Source organism: Elgaria multicarinata, chromosome 14 (assembly GCF_023053635.1).
Source record: "Elgaria multicarinata webbii isolate HBS135686 ecotype San Diego chromosome 14, rElgMul1.1.pri, whole genome shotgun sequence".
NCBI lineage: Eukaryota > Metazoa > Chordata > Lepidosauria > Squamata > Anguidae > Elgaria > Elgaria multicarinata.
In genome coordinates, this window is record NC_086184.1 from 19,773,528 (window position 1) to 19,789,991 (window position 16,464).

Here is a 16,464-nt window from a genome sequence, read left to right on the forward strand (position 1 = left end):
TCTACAATTTGGCAAATATTCAAACCAATCTGATACAAATGGCAACAGATCGAGCAGGAAAAATCTGCTGAAAATTGACACATTTGTATTTTTTTTAAATATCCCCAGTTAATTTCTGAAGGGCAGTACTTTATTCAAACTTGTTCAGGATGTGTTTCTTTCATTGCTTTGGTAAAATTCTGAGCCGCTGCCTCCCCCTACACCATGAAAGCCTGTGAAGGCAACTGGTGGCAAAGTTATGTCAGGCATGCTCAGTTTCACCCTGAAGCAAAACTGCTGCCAGTATACTCCATTGTTTTGGATTCCACTATTCCTGTCAGCATGCTGACAGTGGGGGAGAGGTAGCAGGGAACTGTCAACTGAGATGAGAGTGATGTAATTTTGAATGCTGAGGAAATCACTCTCACTGATGAAGAGAAGTAAGAAAAGGAAAAATAAGCTATGCTGGAATCCTCTGCAGTCTTACTCAGAAGTAAATTATTCTGAATGTATTTATTCATTTGTTAATGCCTTGTTTGTACTTTGTGTGTGTGTGTTTGTGTGTGTTTAGAACAATAATTTTCCTTTTAAAAAACCAAGGAAATTCAATGATAAAAAACCACAAAACAACTACCTGCCATCTCATGTCAGGGATGCTTTAGGGTGGATTCCTGCATTGAGCAGGGGGTTGGACTCGATGGCCTTGTAGGCCCCTTCCAACTCTGCTATTCTATGATTCTATGATTCTATGTTGGCTTAAGCTACACAAAACCAGGAAATTAGAAGCCAAGGCTGATGCCTTAACAGATTTGTCATTAGCCAATGATGATTCGATGCAATGTCACAATTTCTGTTTGCTTGCAAGCAATAAACAGGCATGGGTCAATTCTCACCATCACTGTTGTCTGGGTCAGAGTGTGAGGCAGGTGAACAAGCAGTGGCGAAGAGGACGTGCAATTCCAGGTAGCTCTTGACAGTCGTCTCCTACTGGAGTGTGGGACCTTGTCAACTCACCAGCCATACTACCTTTGATGCCTCCCTAGATATGTGGCAGCAGCTGCATGAAGGTCATGAACAGACTTAGCCCAAGACTTGATCTTCTCTGCCCAATTTGATTTCAGATGACAAGGATCAAAAAATGGTGCTTTGAAATCCAAAGTCTGGACATGCGAATGTATGTAAGTCTCTGTGTGTGTTTTCTTACACAAGCCTCAAATGATTTGCCATAAAATAGACACAAGGATGCTGGAAATAAGGTGGAGCAACCATTGATAATCATTTCTACCTTTTCCCACTATCACTAGCCCTGTTCAGAAGACAAATGAAAGCAAGAAAGTTAAGGAAACAGGTTTAAAAATGCAATTTTATGAAATATAAGTAACATACACAAAGCATTTCACATGTACAATAATACAACAAAAAAATCAAACTGCAAGGCAGAAAATGCTCAGTAGACTTAACCAATTTGGCCAGACGCGTTTTGACTCTAGGTCTTCCTCAATGGCCAGTGTGACAAGCTGATTAGTACCATGGGCTAATTTTTCTCAGGACTGACTTAAAAGTTCCAAACAATATAGATAATCAGATGTCACTTCCCACAATATACAGTATAATTCCAAATATTCAAAGGAAGCCCATAGAAGGTATTCTAAACAGCCACTGCTCACAAGCACGATAATGCTGGTATATTTTAACATTATATTTTAGTTCATAAAATTGCATTTTTAACCTGTTTCCTTAACTTCCTTGCTTTCCTTAACTTCCAGCTTTTGTGAACTGCCCAGAGAGCTCCAGCTATTGGGTGGTATAGAAATGCAATAAATAAATAAATAAATACATGATTTTAATTTAAATAAATAAATAAATAAATTTATATTGTGTTAGGTTGAGGTTATCACCTTTTTGTTGCACCTGTTCAGAAGACACCTTAAACGACGATGGTGAAGGCTTTACCCATGGCAAGCCTTAACCACAGTGGTTTAAGGTATCTTCTGAACAGGGCCATTAAAACACCAACAGCAACAACAATGACAACAATGACAATGACAACAGTTTATGTCTTAAAACCCAGAGTGGTAAAAAGCAATTGAAATCTAGTCCCAGTCTTTGTGACAAAGTCACATCAGTACCTGCTCTTGTAACATAGTTTACTAGATGTCAGTCAGCTAGATGTAGGCATCGTCACAGACATTTCAGTTATGAACACTTGCATAGGACTGCCTGATTGCAGCGATGCAGTAATATCACAGGTTGTGACATGTCACTGACACAGTAATTGGTACTGTATATGCCATGCTTATCTTTATTTGATCGCACAGCACCTTTCCTCGCATCTGTATCACATTCAAACCAATGTTCAGTTCTCCAAAAAATCTGTATCCTTGCTGATGCTTCAAGCCAGTCCATGGCAGCAGATTCAAATGGAAGCTGTTACTGAGTATCTTCATTTACATGGACCGAAGTACAAGCAATTTGTTTCAGTCCGGTTTTTTGTAACCAGAATTTTGTGCCCCCTGGAACGAAACATGGACTTGAACACAATTTCCAGTTGAAGTCTGTACATTTTGGAGTTTGTGGTACAGTTCACAGAACAACAATAGCAACAAAAAACATCCAAAACATGTGTACGTTTTTTTTTTTTAAAAAAAAATGTGCATGTAAAAATGGATAGTTTGGGGGAAAATGTGTACAATTGATGTGTCCATTTTGGGGGAATGCAAATATGCATGGATTTCCAGGTGAAAAGGACAACAACAACAAAAAACCTTGTGATGTCACAACACAAGTGGGAACAAGCTTCAAGGTGGAATAATAATAATAATAATAATAATAATAATAATAATAATAATAATAATAATAATAATATATTTCTTACCCGCCTCTCCGATTGGATCGAGGCAGGGAACAACAAGCATAAAATACACAAAATACTGATTAAAAATATAGCGTACACTGTTAAAACATCCTAAAAGCATATTAAAAGCATCCTAAAATTCTACTTAATAGGCCTGCCAGAAGAGATCAGTCTTGATAGCTTTCTTGAACGCTAAAAGACTGTCAAGCTGATGAGTCTCCTCCGGCAGACTATTCCACAGTCTGGGAGCAGCAGAAGAGAAGGTCCTCTGGGTAATGGTTGTCAGCCTAGTCTTTGCTGACTGAAGTAGACTCTTCCCAGAGGACCTGAGAGTGTGGGGAGGATTGTACGGGAGAAGGCGATCCCCCAGTTAGCCTGGACCCAAACCATGTAGGGCTTTAAAGGTAACAACCAACACTTTATTCTTCGCCCGCAAACGAATTGGCAGCCAGTGATGAGATTTTAAGACTGGTGTAATGTGGTCACCCCTAGATGTACCAGTGACCAACCTGGCTGCCATATTTTGAACTAATTGAAGTTTCCGGACTAGGCAAAAAGGTAGCCCTATGTAGGGGACATTGCAGAAGTCGAGCCTCAAAGTTACCAGCACGTGCACTACCATCTTTGCGTCTTCTAACTCTAGGAAAGGGCACTGCTGGCGTATCAGCTGTAGCTGATAGCAGGCACTCCTGGCTATTGCATCTATCTGGGCTGTCATTTGGAACATTGATAAGTCTGAGATTTGTTGATTTGCACATCCCTATGTGTGTGCAAATTCGTATGTATGCATGAATACCCAAAGAATCCAGTAATATAAGAACCTTTTCCAGAGGCATGGTGTATACAGTAGATATTACATTGTACTTTGACAGGATGGGAAATTAGGTTGAGAGAGAGAAAAATTATTTATTTATTTATTTATTTATTTATTGCACTTATATACTGCTCCTATAGCCAGGGCTCTCTGGGCGGTTTACAGAAAATTGTCGCAGAAGGAGGAAAGTTTTATTAGTATCCCATCCTGCTAGCACTTGGACCAGCAGACTGTCCTTAGTGATAGAAAAGCGGGGAATTCCAGTTCCTAGAGGGAGCTAGGGAAATGGTGAAGCAAGGCTTGGAGACTTCTTTGAGTTCTAATAGCAAAGGGTAGGTATGTTTGCCTCATTTCAGACCTCACTTCCCATGTGGTCACAGATAGGAACACACAGTGGGTACAGGCTAACCATAACGTTTAGCTCAAAATGTTTAACCACCATGGCTTAGCATGTCATCTGAACAGGCTCTGTCTTTTCTTTTTGATTGGGAGAAATGCACATTTAAAAAACAACAGCGTGGCAGGATTTTTTTAACAAGTATTTGCCTTTTTATTCCATTATGAAAATAGCGGCTATGGATCGGTTCCACTTAAAATATACTGTTTTGTTTGTTTTTGTTTTTTGCTTTTTTAATAATAGAAAATGGAAGTGAACATTCCATGTGTAAATTAGGCTGTGCTTAGTTTTTTGTTTTTGTTTTTTTAAACACCTCTTCACTAAGCTTCTCCAAGCTTAACCATTAAATATACATTATTCAGTAGCCTCATGAATACAGATCTTATACACCTAGCTATGTATAGGTATCAGTGCTGTAAGTCAGTGGACCATAGCTCAGGGGTAAAGCACATGCTCCTTCCTGCAGAACATCCTAGTTTTCTTTCATCCTTCTTATATCCATTTAATATGATAGGTAAGTCCTTTGCCTGAAGCTCCAAATAGCCAATATTAGAGGGAGATTAGAGGGAATGTTCAGTTTACTTTACCAAAATTCATGAATGTCTTCATATTTGAGACAAATAGAACTTGACTCTCTCTCTCTCTCTCTCTCTCTCTCTGTGTGTGTGTGTGTGTGTGTGTGAGAGAGAGAGAGAGAGAGAGAGAGAGAGAGAGAGAGAGAAAGAGAAACTGAAAGTGACAGATTCATCTATCCATGCTTGAGTGCTTGACTTCATGGGAAAATGAAGCACTTTGTCAGAGGAAAAAGCATCAGACTTAAATATGGATGGTGAGTGTGCCCTGTTAAAAGCTCCAAGCATGACCATGAGCACGTGACTACAAAAACCATTCACAAATTATTGTTGAACATATGCTTGTGTTCACCTCATTTCCAGTTCCCAGCTCAATTTCTGTAAATTTCCTAGTTTGCACACATTTTCCCATTAGACAGAATCAGTTCCACATTAGGCTACAGAGGAAACTTGCACCAATTTGCTTTATACAAATGTGAGGAGAATTGTGCACATTTGGGGGAATTTGCACAAATCTCCCATTCAACCACTGCTTGATTTGCGCAAATTTCCTGTTCACGCAGTGTGAGCAGGAATCGCAAACAGGAATGGCAATTGGGCATGAGACAAATGGAAAGACAGTGCTTGGAGAAACCTACGATCATCCCTAGTCTGAAGTACCTGAAGATCCATTGTTGATGATTGTTGATGTGTGTGTGTTTGTGTTTTCTTTTAAATGATTTTCTCTGCTGATTCATTTGATTTCTAATGCTTAATGCCCCACAGCTGTAAAACTGTGATATACAAAGTGGGGAGAGAATGGAGGGGAGAGGCAGGCAAAAAAGACCACAGAGCCTGCTCCAGCTGGAAATTCTCTACATCCATGGCCATCTACCATGAAGTACCTGTGGAAAGGAGTCTAGATGAGGGATGGAGGCTGATAAGGAATGACACTAGACACCTGCTTCTGATCCTGCTGGATCCTTAATGTCCCAGGGCATCTTCTACTAATGTCCTGAGGGGAATGGTCCTGACAATTTTTAAATATGCTAATATTCCTTATTGAGATTTCATTATGTTTATGTTGCTTGTAAGCTGCATTGGTAGGGTTTGTACGCTGAATATAAATACAACTATTTATATCTGGCATAGAAAAAAAATTGCAATAAGTAAATAATATTTTGGGGGGGATTTTTATGGTGGTAGTGGAATTTAAGAAATAAGAATTTACAGGGAATTCATAATGCAGTCAGAGGAAGAAATGGTAGCTAGATCCTCCATATTTTGGGGACAGTTTCCATGGGATTTTAAGAAACCCATTCAAACATTGGCCTGGTTCAGACAACATGCTAAACCATGCTGCTTAACCACAAAATGGTTAAGGGAATGCACTCACCTTAATGCATTCCATTAACCATTTTGTGGTTGAGAAGCATGGTTTCGCAGGCCAATATTTTACATTTGGTGGCTGCCATGAGACATGAGCCCAACGTTTCCACAGTTGCCCTACCCTGAAACACCTCCCTGTATTTAGGGACTAGCAGTTTGCTTGAATCATGACAGGGAATATTGAAACCATATTGGTGGGGGGGGGGTGAGCATATGATGCACCCCACTACATTTACTTCAGCTCAAAGTGATATATATGTAAGAAAGTCTTATTCCTTGATTCTGCAGCATGAACGAACTACTCATAGTTAATACCAACTCCTAAAATTCTATAGAAGCACATAAAAATTTCCAAGCTCCTATTGTAACAGACTGATTTTGGGGTGGGGGGTGTTATAAGAACATCATAAGTGACCTGCAACTAGAATTGAAATTGTGCTCAGCGCAGATGGTACGATGCAATATCATTTTACTGCCAAGAAATATATGTGAGCACAAAAGGAGGTAGATGACTTATTAATATTGTTCCTTTAACATTTAGATTTTTATGAGGACATCAAGAAATTTCAATAGAACTCACATAAAAGTTTTACCTCTGGCACTTTACAGAATACTGCATGTAACAGGCTGACATCAAACACTGAAGAAAGGCACTCATCTACATATTAAGTGGGCTAGACTATCAACCAGTATAAACCAGAATAAAAATCTTCATACATTGGAACAAGAAAATGCCTAGCAGTGTATGAGTAGTATCCTTGTTTTAACTATCTACAAATTTGACTGGAAAGGTCAAAAAGGCGAGACAATAAAGAGATGACACAACTATATGGACTGAAAATCTGGTCACATTTATTAAATTTGATCTGGAAAGGAGGATCCCTTGGCAGTTTTTCCACTAAGCAGGGACTAGCCAGGCAACGTAATTGGGAGAAACATCCTTTGCCTGCTAGATGTTGGTTATAAAATTGGCACCCCTCAGGATTTTCCCATTTGGGGAAAGGGGGGGACATCCCCTGTCACATTGCCCCAGGCTGCAAAACACCAGGTGTGTGAAGGGAGATCCTCCCCATGCCTACAAAACCCTCAGCAGGAGGCCTGTCACCATCAAAGATGCCTCGCTGTCCCTATCCAAACATGGTCTACCAAAACCAGCCTACCTAGGGGAATGTGACCAATCGAACCAAAAGAAAACTCACCAAATCAACCTAAAATGTCCCCACCCTACTTACAGTGTGAAGCAGGCAAAAAGACTGGAGCGTCTCCCCTATGAGGGAAGGTTACAACCGTGCTCATTGCTATTTATTATGGTCGCAGACGAGCAAAATCGACACCAAAACATACAAAAGATAGATAAAAAGTGACACAAAAACAAAATACAGCTTGGTGAGTTGCTTCTCTCAGAAGGATTGCAATGTTATTTTTCTAATTTGCATTGAGGTCATGAGAAACTTAGAGACCCTTTCAGTGATATGGGAGGACACATCCCTTAAACAGATTAATACCAACATTGTGGGGTTACATCCAGAAAAGGCTGTTAATAAAGGAAAGATTAACTTTTTTCTGCATTCCTCATACATGTTACAATGCAAAATGACATTATTATTATTATTTATTTATATAGCACCATCAATGTACATGGTGCTGTACAGATAACACAGTTTCTATTGCTCCAGAACCACAGGGACATATCCACTCTTTAACCAGGATTTTGCTAAAGCACCCTTCTAGTAATGCTGAAGGCAACACATTAAAGCGAACAAGGGTAAATGTTCTCCTATACTTGGGAATGGTTAAAGCATCCAGATATGAAGCTGCAGTGAGGCCATAGTTATTAAGGAAGGTTACAACAACCGAGACTGTTTAGATTGGAAAAAAAGAGGCTAAGGGTGATAGAGGTGTACCAAATTATGCATGGTGTGGAGAAAGTCGATAGGGAGACATTTTTCTCCCTCTCCCATAATACCAGAACCCAGTGGGGCCAACCCATGAAGCTGATTGGTGGGAGATTCTGCACAAATAAAAAGGAAATACTTCTTAACACAGCACATAGTTAAATTAACTCATAGTTAACTCACTACCACAAGATGCAGTGATGACCACTTTTAAAGGGGGTTGGATTCTTGGAGGAGAAGGCTATTGATGGCCTACTAGGCCTGATGGTTGTGTGCTACCTCCAGTATCTGAAGCAGTAAGTCTGTGTGCACCAGTTGCTGGAGAACATGGGTTGGAGGGTGCTATTGCACCACATCCTGCTTTTTTGGTTCCTGATTGACAGCTGGCTGACCACTGTGTGAACAGAGTGCTAGATGGACCCTCGGTCTGATCCAGCATCAGGGCACTTCTTATGTTTTTATGTTCTTAAGACGCACAACAAAGCCAATCTGACTGTGTGCCAAAAATTCCTGCTCAGCTCTCAAAAGAGAGACCCGCACTGCATACAGGGAGAAAGGGTGGGAGCTATGCTTCAAAGATACTGGGAAAAGAGGGCTTGCAGCCTAATATCACCCTGCAAGCCCCTCCTCTAAGCCCCACCAATGGTGTGGCTTGAGAACATTGCATGATAATGGCCCAGAACAGCTGACCTCAATGGCAGCTAAGGGTGGGGAGATATTCAGAGACCTTTGGAAGGTACCTCCAGTCCAAGTGAATGGAGTGGCTGATGACATTATCTTTGTATAAAGTAATACTAGGAACAGTTCTTAGTCAGAGAGACACAGAATTAGCTGTGGGCTATAGGTATCTGATGATCTGTTTTGAGGTGGCAGAATGCAGCATTTCAGGTGTTTGTGCATGTGTTTGCCTATAGCCATGTTTTACTTGAATATTTGCAAATAAACTCAAACGTACACAAAAGCCATAAGCCTCTACTGCTCTGTCCTCCAAAGGTTTCCAGAAACCTCAAGAGGGTTACACAAATGGAAGGAAATTGTGATTTTGGCTGATACCTTTAGCTTCCCAAATCTCCTATTGTGCTGTTGTGGAGGGGCACCCAATCTTTCAGAACAGATTTGTTTTGGGAAGAAAAGGGTCAGCAGGTGGTAAGAAGAATTGGGGGGGTATGCGCCCCTCCTTTCATTCATGGGGGTGTTCCATGAGTGGAATTGTGTTCATGGATCCAATTTTATGTAAATGCCATAGGATACAGATTACCTAGGGCCGTTTCTAAACCTGCCTTCCCCCCCCCCCCACGGGATCATCCCTTGATCATCCCTGTGCATCCAAATGACACACAGGGGATCCTGGGAGCAGGCGGGGATGATCCCTCCATTAATCTGTACAGCACCATGTACATTGATGGTGCTATATAAATAAATAAATAATAATAATAATAATAATAATAATAATAATAATAATTGTGTGGGATAATCCTTAGGTGTAGAAAGGGCCTATGAAGGCAAACAATTGTTTCAGATCTCAACTGCTGCAGTAGGCATATTTGCAAAGTATTCTCATTAAAATACCCGACATTATTTTTACATATATCTTTGCAAATAATAATATAAAAAGTCTGCATATTTGGCTGAGCCTGAGTACTAAGGATACCATGGAAGAAAAATACAAATGCATTTGCAAAATGAATGGTACTAATAAAAACATTAACATACAACATTAATTTAATGATTTTAATAAATAATGAAATGGTAATAAAAATGTTAAATCTTTGGAAGAGGGGTTGAACTCCAGAATGGCAAACAGCTGTGCAGCATTGCACAAAGAAGGAAAGAACACTTGCAAATTCAGTCACTTGTACAGTGACCCAGAGAAAAATCAAATCTTCATTTATGCAGTGAAGCTGAATTAGAGCTGATGCAAATGTCCAGAAGAGCACATGTTGCAATTCTCCACCTCACTTAAACAGCTCAGAAGGACAGTTGTAGATAGTATTCTTCAACCTACCACTACACTCAAAACCTTCAAAGACAAAGTTGATAGCATGGCTAAGCTGAAACTAGTTGATCTAAACATGAACCACTCCCTATCTGCACGTTCAGGGAACATATGAAGGAATGAGTAGGGATGTGAGAGAAATTAGGCCAGTTCACATTTTAATGTGAGATTATCAAATTTTGCCTTTTCAACCACTATGTGAACCAAATCTCAGTTACCCTTTGAAATTCATATTTCTTTGAATTCTCCAGTCACACCCCACCCCCACATACATATGCTTAAAGAAATGCATATAGTAAGGGAAAAAAGTATGCATTATATTAAGAAAAGTGCTTTCAAAAAGTGAGTGCATTAGATAAAATACATATATAATTGTACATATTGGGGAGTGTTACAAACATGCAATATGAACTTCCATGTAAATATTTAAAGAAGAAAATCCCAAAATTGGGAATGAATCGAACAGAAGAGTGGAGAAATTGTCAAAGTTTGAGAGGAACCTTGGAAGAAATGAGCAACGGAGAAAACCGCAATTGACAGATTCATCCATCTCTAAGGATGAGTGAACAAAGCTAGAATCTTGGCCCTATGTCCCAAGGCAAGCACTGGAAAGTCCACATAATGGGAACAATACTGTTTCACAACGTCAGCTAGAACCTGGCTAAGTGGTCTCAGGAAGCAGCATAAGTGTTGTTGCTCCTCTGATGGAGACTGATGTACACCAATAGGACAACGTCTATACTGACAGAAATTCCCCAGCATGCTAGGAGAAAGCTCCACAGGTGTGGAGATCCAATGTGGTCTACTGGTTAGAGTGTTGGATTAAGACTGAGGAGATCCATTTTCTATGCCCACTTAGCCATGAAGCTTATTGGATTTTATTTTTTTTGCCAGTTCCTGTCTCTCAGCATAACTTCTCTCACAAGGTTGTTGAGATGATAAAATGGAGAGGAGCATTATATATGCTGCACTGGGCTTTAAAGAAATAGACATCCTGTCAACAGAGAGGGGGAAACAGGGTGTGTTGGAGGAGGGATAGCAACAGGAATGAAGAGGAGATGTGCCACCTTTTCTCACATATATCCACAGACACAGCAGGTCTCCATACCAACCCTGGAGCATATTTAAATCCATAAGAGAGCAATGAAGGACTTCCCCCCCCCCCTTTCCCACAGCTGAATAGGGATGTGCAAATCAGTATAACCCAAGCTCACCAAAATTCTCCAAATTCAATCTTAAAGATTGTTCCAACTTGACTCTGTATCAGATTGAGAGCTCACTCTGTGTGTGTGTGTGTGTGTGTGTGTGTGTGTGTGTGTGTGTGTGTGTTCCTTTTTGCATGCAAATCCATTTGTACTTTCATGCACATTTTGTTCTAAATATATGCATCAATTGTGTACATCTTTGAAACGTACACATTCTTCTGGCATTGATTAGAGCATATTTGTGCACATTTTTTTTTCAAACTTATGAATGTTTTCCAATGCATTTGGGGGTGCAAATCACATTGCAATTTCAGAAATGTACATACTTGGACCTCAGATTGTGCCTGAGTAGATGTTCAGTCCAGAAGGTGTGAACTGGGTAAATTCTAATCAAAACCAAACTGAGCTGAATTTCTCATACATCCCTACAGCTAAACAGCAGGGGATTCTGCTGAAGACCAGAGGAAATGGCTACTTTCATATGGGAGGAGACAAGCCTTTAAAAACCCTAGTTCCCAAAACATTTAGGTCTGCACAGGTCAGAAACATTTTAAACTGGACTCAGAACATGCTAGGAACCAGTAAAGATGGCCTAATATTGGAGTCATGTGATCTGAGGAACAGGCTACAAGCAATGCTCCGATACCGAACAAGATAAAAAGCCAGTCACTTTTCAATTGCAGCCCCCTGTAGAGAACATTTCAGTCATCTACATGATTCATGCCTTTGAACATGTAAAATTCAACCAAGCATGCACCAGTCTGCTGCTATAATGAATGTAAGTATCAGTCTACACAATTTTTTTAATGTGTGTACTCTGAGGGGAGGGGGGACACAAGGCTATTGAGAAAAGCAAGAATAACCAAGGGCATGGCTAGATGGGGTGATATCCCAGGGATCGTCCCAGGACCGTCCCTGTGCATCCACATCACACACAGGGGATCCCGGGAGCAGGGAGGGATCATCCCTCCCTTTTCCTGGGATATTGCTCTACGCTTCTATCCTGACTTTTCCCACAGTCTCGGGATGATCCCGAGACTGCAAGACGTTTGGCCAGCTGTCCTGGTTTCATTCCGGCTCCTCATGAGTAACTGCGAGGAGCCAGGAACCAGGCATGGGCCACAGAGCTCCTCAGGAGCACCTCAGGGTGCCCATCAGGGGTGGGGCAGGGGGTGAGGGAGTATTTATTTATTTATTTATTTATTACATTTTTATACCGCCCAATAGCCGAAGCTCTCTGGGCGGTTCACAAAAATTAAAACCATAATAAAACAACCAACACGTTAAAATTACAAATACAAAATACAATATAAAAAGCACAACCAGGATAAAACCACGCAGCAAAATTGATATAAAATTAAAATTCAGAGTTAGAACAGTAAAATTTAAATTTAAGTTAAAATTAAGTGTTAAAATACTGAGAGAATAAAAAGGTCTTTGGCTGGCGACGAAAGGAGTACAGTGTAGGCGCCAGGCGGACCTCTCTGGGGAGCTCATTCCACAACCGGGGTGCCACAGCAGAGAAGGCCCTCCTCCTGGTAGCCACCTGTCTCACTTCCTTTGGCAGGGGCTTACTGCACTCTTCTTTGATTCAAACCCCCCACCCCCACCCACCCCAAAAAATGGCAGTTGCGACATCCTCTTTCTCCCGGGATGTCACATGCCACATGTAGACTGAGAGGGAGTATCTCGTGATCATCATATTGTGAGATCATTCCCCTCATCTAGCCATGCCCCAAGATACTTGGATATCCTAGAGAATGAAAGAGAAAAGCAGAAAACTGAGCTGAAACAAGGATCACATTCAGAACATCCCTAATTGAAGCCAACATAGGAAAGTGCATTATACTGATTCAGTCCATTTATCTCAGTACTGTAAACACTGACTGGTAGCAATGGCTGTCCAGGGTTTTGGACAAGATTTTTTCCAGCCCTTCTGCAGATACTGGGGATTGAACCCAGGACCTTCTGCATGGAAAGCAGGTGCTCTACCACTGAGCCATGGCCCCTCCCCTGACACACTTGTGAAAGGGAGAAAAAGAAGTGGTGACAGAAATTACAATTCACTCAACAGCATGTAAGACAGAACTATTAGGAACAAATATATCTGTCTTAAAGTGCACCTGCTGATCCAATATATTTAACCACAAAACTAGGTAGTTATGTTGAGCACATTCTTAATGGCTATGATTGTACGGCAATCCAATAAGGCACTTATCTTAATTGTTATGCTGGTGTTAGTTTAGCTATTAAATGAACCTGCTGAAGAACAAAATAGATTTTCAGGAAGGTGCTCGGATCTGGAGTGTTTAAGGTTCCAAATCTATTGAATAATTTCCTTCTATTTTGTTTTAAAGTGTCTGTGTAGGCGATAGAACTGCCACCCAAATTTCAGGCAAAACGATGGATCCCAGAAGAAAAACTTCTCTGCTCTATCAAAAGCCAAGAATTGTTTTGATAAGTCTTCCAAAGTTTGTTTGGGAGATTCTGTGCATCTCTAGATTGGTACTGTATTTTCCTTCTGGCACTGCCTCAAGAGACGGGGCAGAACACAAACTCTCAGAATACTTTAGCATAATCATTCCCAACACAGCTTGGGACCACAATACCTGATGGAACACCTCTCCTGACATGAACCTACCTGTACACTGAGCTCAACATCTAAGGTCCTCCTCCGAGTGCCTACTCTGAGGGAAACTTGGAGAATGGCAACCAGGGAGAAGGCCTTTTCAGTGGTGGCCCCCCAAAATTATGGAATGATCTTCCCGATGAGGCTTCCCTGGCACCAACACTGTTATCTTTTCCATGCCAGGTCAAGTCTTTTCTCTTCCCGCAGGCATTTAACAGCATTTAACAACACTAAGTTTGATAGTTTTTAACAGATCCCAGAACTGTTGTTTTTAAATGGATGCCGTTGTTTTTATACTGTTGTTTTTATGTTTTTGGTTTTAAATTTTGTATAGTTTTAAATGTTCACTGTTTTTTAACTTTTGTAAACCGCCCAAAGAGCTTTGGCTATGGGGCAGTATATAAATTTAATAAATAAATAAATAATAAACCTGGTGCTCTCCATCACCCCTAGACAGAATGAGTCATGACCAATGGTCAGGAATGCTGAAAGTTATGGACCAAAACATCTGGAGAGCACCAGATTGGCGAAAGCTGGTTTAGGACATCTACAGTGCTCTTGTTAGGGCAGAATCTGCCAATCCACTGACTCCCAGCCAGTACTGATGTTCAAGAGGCCTCCAGCACTTATGCAGTGGTGATTTAGACTTTGGCACAACCCCAAATGAGTAAAAATGCTTGCTTCTGGGAGAAAAGAGGTCCTTCCAGAAATGAGAGTTTCTGCTCATTTGGAGATTTCCCATAGAAAGTGCTAAATGCCCTTTGTATAGATGGTGGGTGGAATCATCAGGACCCACCACTTGTAAAAGTTAATCAGTGGGGCATAAAGGAATCAGTGGGGGACATAAGCACCTCATTGGATTCTGCTCTTGTGGATGGCAAATTCTGTGCAAATGCAAAAGTTATCCATATTTTCACCCCAGAACTTGTTTTTATAAAAGGTTATTCCGTTACCTCTTATTTCATTACCTTAGTAACTTATTATTTTATTACAGCACCTAGTAAAACCCTAAATACAACACAATCACCAATATTCCAATTATTATTAACATAGCAGACACCCTTTCTGACTATTGTTTTTCCAGGGTCACATTTCCATATAAATGCTGTGTGAGGAATAAAGCAAACATCTATGCCAGCATCACAATGCATGGATACATTTGCAAATATGGTGCACGCTAGCAAATATGCAACCATCTGCTAGAGACGGAGGGACAACATAAGAGATGGAATTATTCAATCAGTTAAATGCATTTAGGTATTTTGTTTCCTGTTTGTTCTAGCATAATTACGATGTTAATGTCTGTGTGCCTTGCATATTAAGCTGAGCGTATTCTAAGATGCTAATGACCGCTGCATCAGCTTTTTATCAAAAAGGAAATAAACATGCAAAAGCTTGCTACTGAAACTAATTAGCTTACTATTCATATCAAAGAAGGTAAAAAGTAATCCATTTCCCGGCCTTCTAAGTGGATCTTAGAAAGTGGATTATGCCACTTCTAAGTGGATTATGCCACTTTTCAGTTCACAAGTCTTCCAATACAGGGGCACCCATCTCCATGAAAGTCAATGTACATGTCCATTTTTGTGGAATTCACTGCCATACAATAATCCTATTCAGACACTCTGTACCACACATTTCCTTCATTGTATTTTTTGCATTGTACTGGTGGGGCCTGATGTTCTGAAGATGAAAGGCCCTGTATTCATGGAGGCTCTCCATGCAAGGCAGAACAGTGATTTTCCAGTGTCCTGGGCTTGAGTGTAAACCTTCAACAGCTACAGGACCTTCAGACCTTCATTCCTCACTGTGGCAGGTAACACAGCCCCTCTTTGCCCTTCTCTTTTACACTTCACTTCTGCCACCAAGAGGAAGTCATTATTTCCTAGCTACCTCCACTGAAACAGCCTTTTTAACTGACTCTGCCAACGCATTTTTTAAGCCAATATAGAGTTGGGTGAAAATCAAGGTACCAGACCAAGGCCTAATCAAAACAAAGCAGGATATCGCACTAAGAAAGTGTTATGAAAGCAGTATATGTTATGTGTCAATTGGCCCCAACAGTTGTCAGTGCACTTCAATACCACTATAAAGCAGTTGTGGCCACTTTTATATACCCCTTCATATACCTGCCTTTTATATACCACTTTCATACCACTTTCACAGTGCTTGGTGTAGATAAGGCCCAAGGTTAAACCCAAAATATTTTTATGGAGAAAGAAATTTTAAAATAGTTTTAGGAAATAGCCAGTAAGAACAATTAGGATATGAAAATATTATGGAAAGTGCTTCCATCTAAAACTAGACTTAACATGTCTTTACCCAAGACCTGGCAATTAAGCCATTTTAGCTCATCCTAGGCCCTTTCTACACCTAAGGGTTATCCCAGGAAAATTGAGGGATCATCCCTGCCTGCTTCCGGGATCTCCTGTGTGTCATTTTGGATGCACAGGGATGATCCTGAGAAAAAAGTCTGATGCAGAAACAGTCCTAGTATATTGTCAATGGAGCTTCCAAAATTCATGCTTTTAGCTCAGCCTCTTTTGTCCCTGCCTTGTCCCTCTCTGGTTTCTTATTTCCAGCCCTTTCTTCAACACAAGTCTTTCTTGACTGCTTACCAACTCTTGACATTCACTGAGCAGAATCAAATGGGCTTGCTATGTATACTAGCACTAACATAAGCAACAATTTACTAGGATTAGTGTAAGCAATAGTGTAAGTTCTCTCTGGTTTTTAATTTAATTTAATGGTATTT

General features: G+C 40.5%; 1 non-coding gene across 1 annotated transcript; it reads right to left on the reverse strand.

The window, feature by feature from the left end:
- Positions 1–13,017: 13,017 nt before the first annotated feature.
- On the reverse strand, positions 13,018–13,086 carry TRNAG-UCC (transfer RNA glycine (anticodon UCC)). Its single transcript has one exon. It is a non-coding gene; the product is annotated as a tRNA-Gly (tRNA).
- Between the last annotated feature and the right edge of the window lie 3,378 nt (positions 13,087–16,464).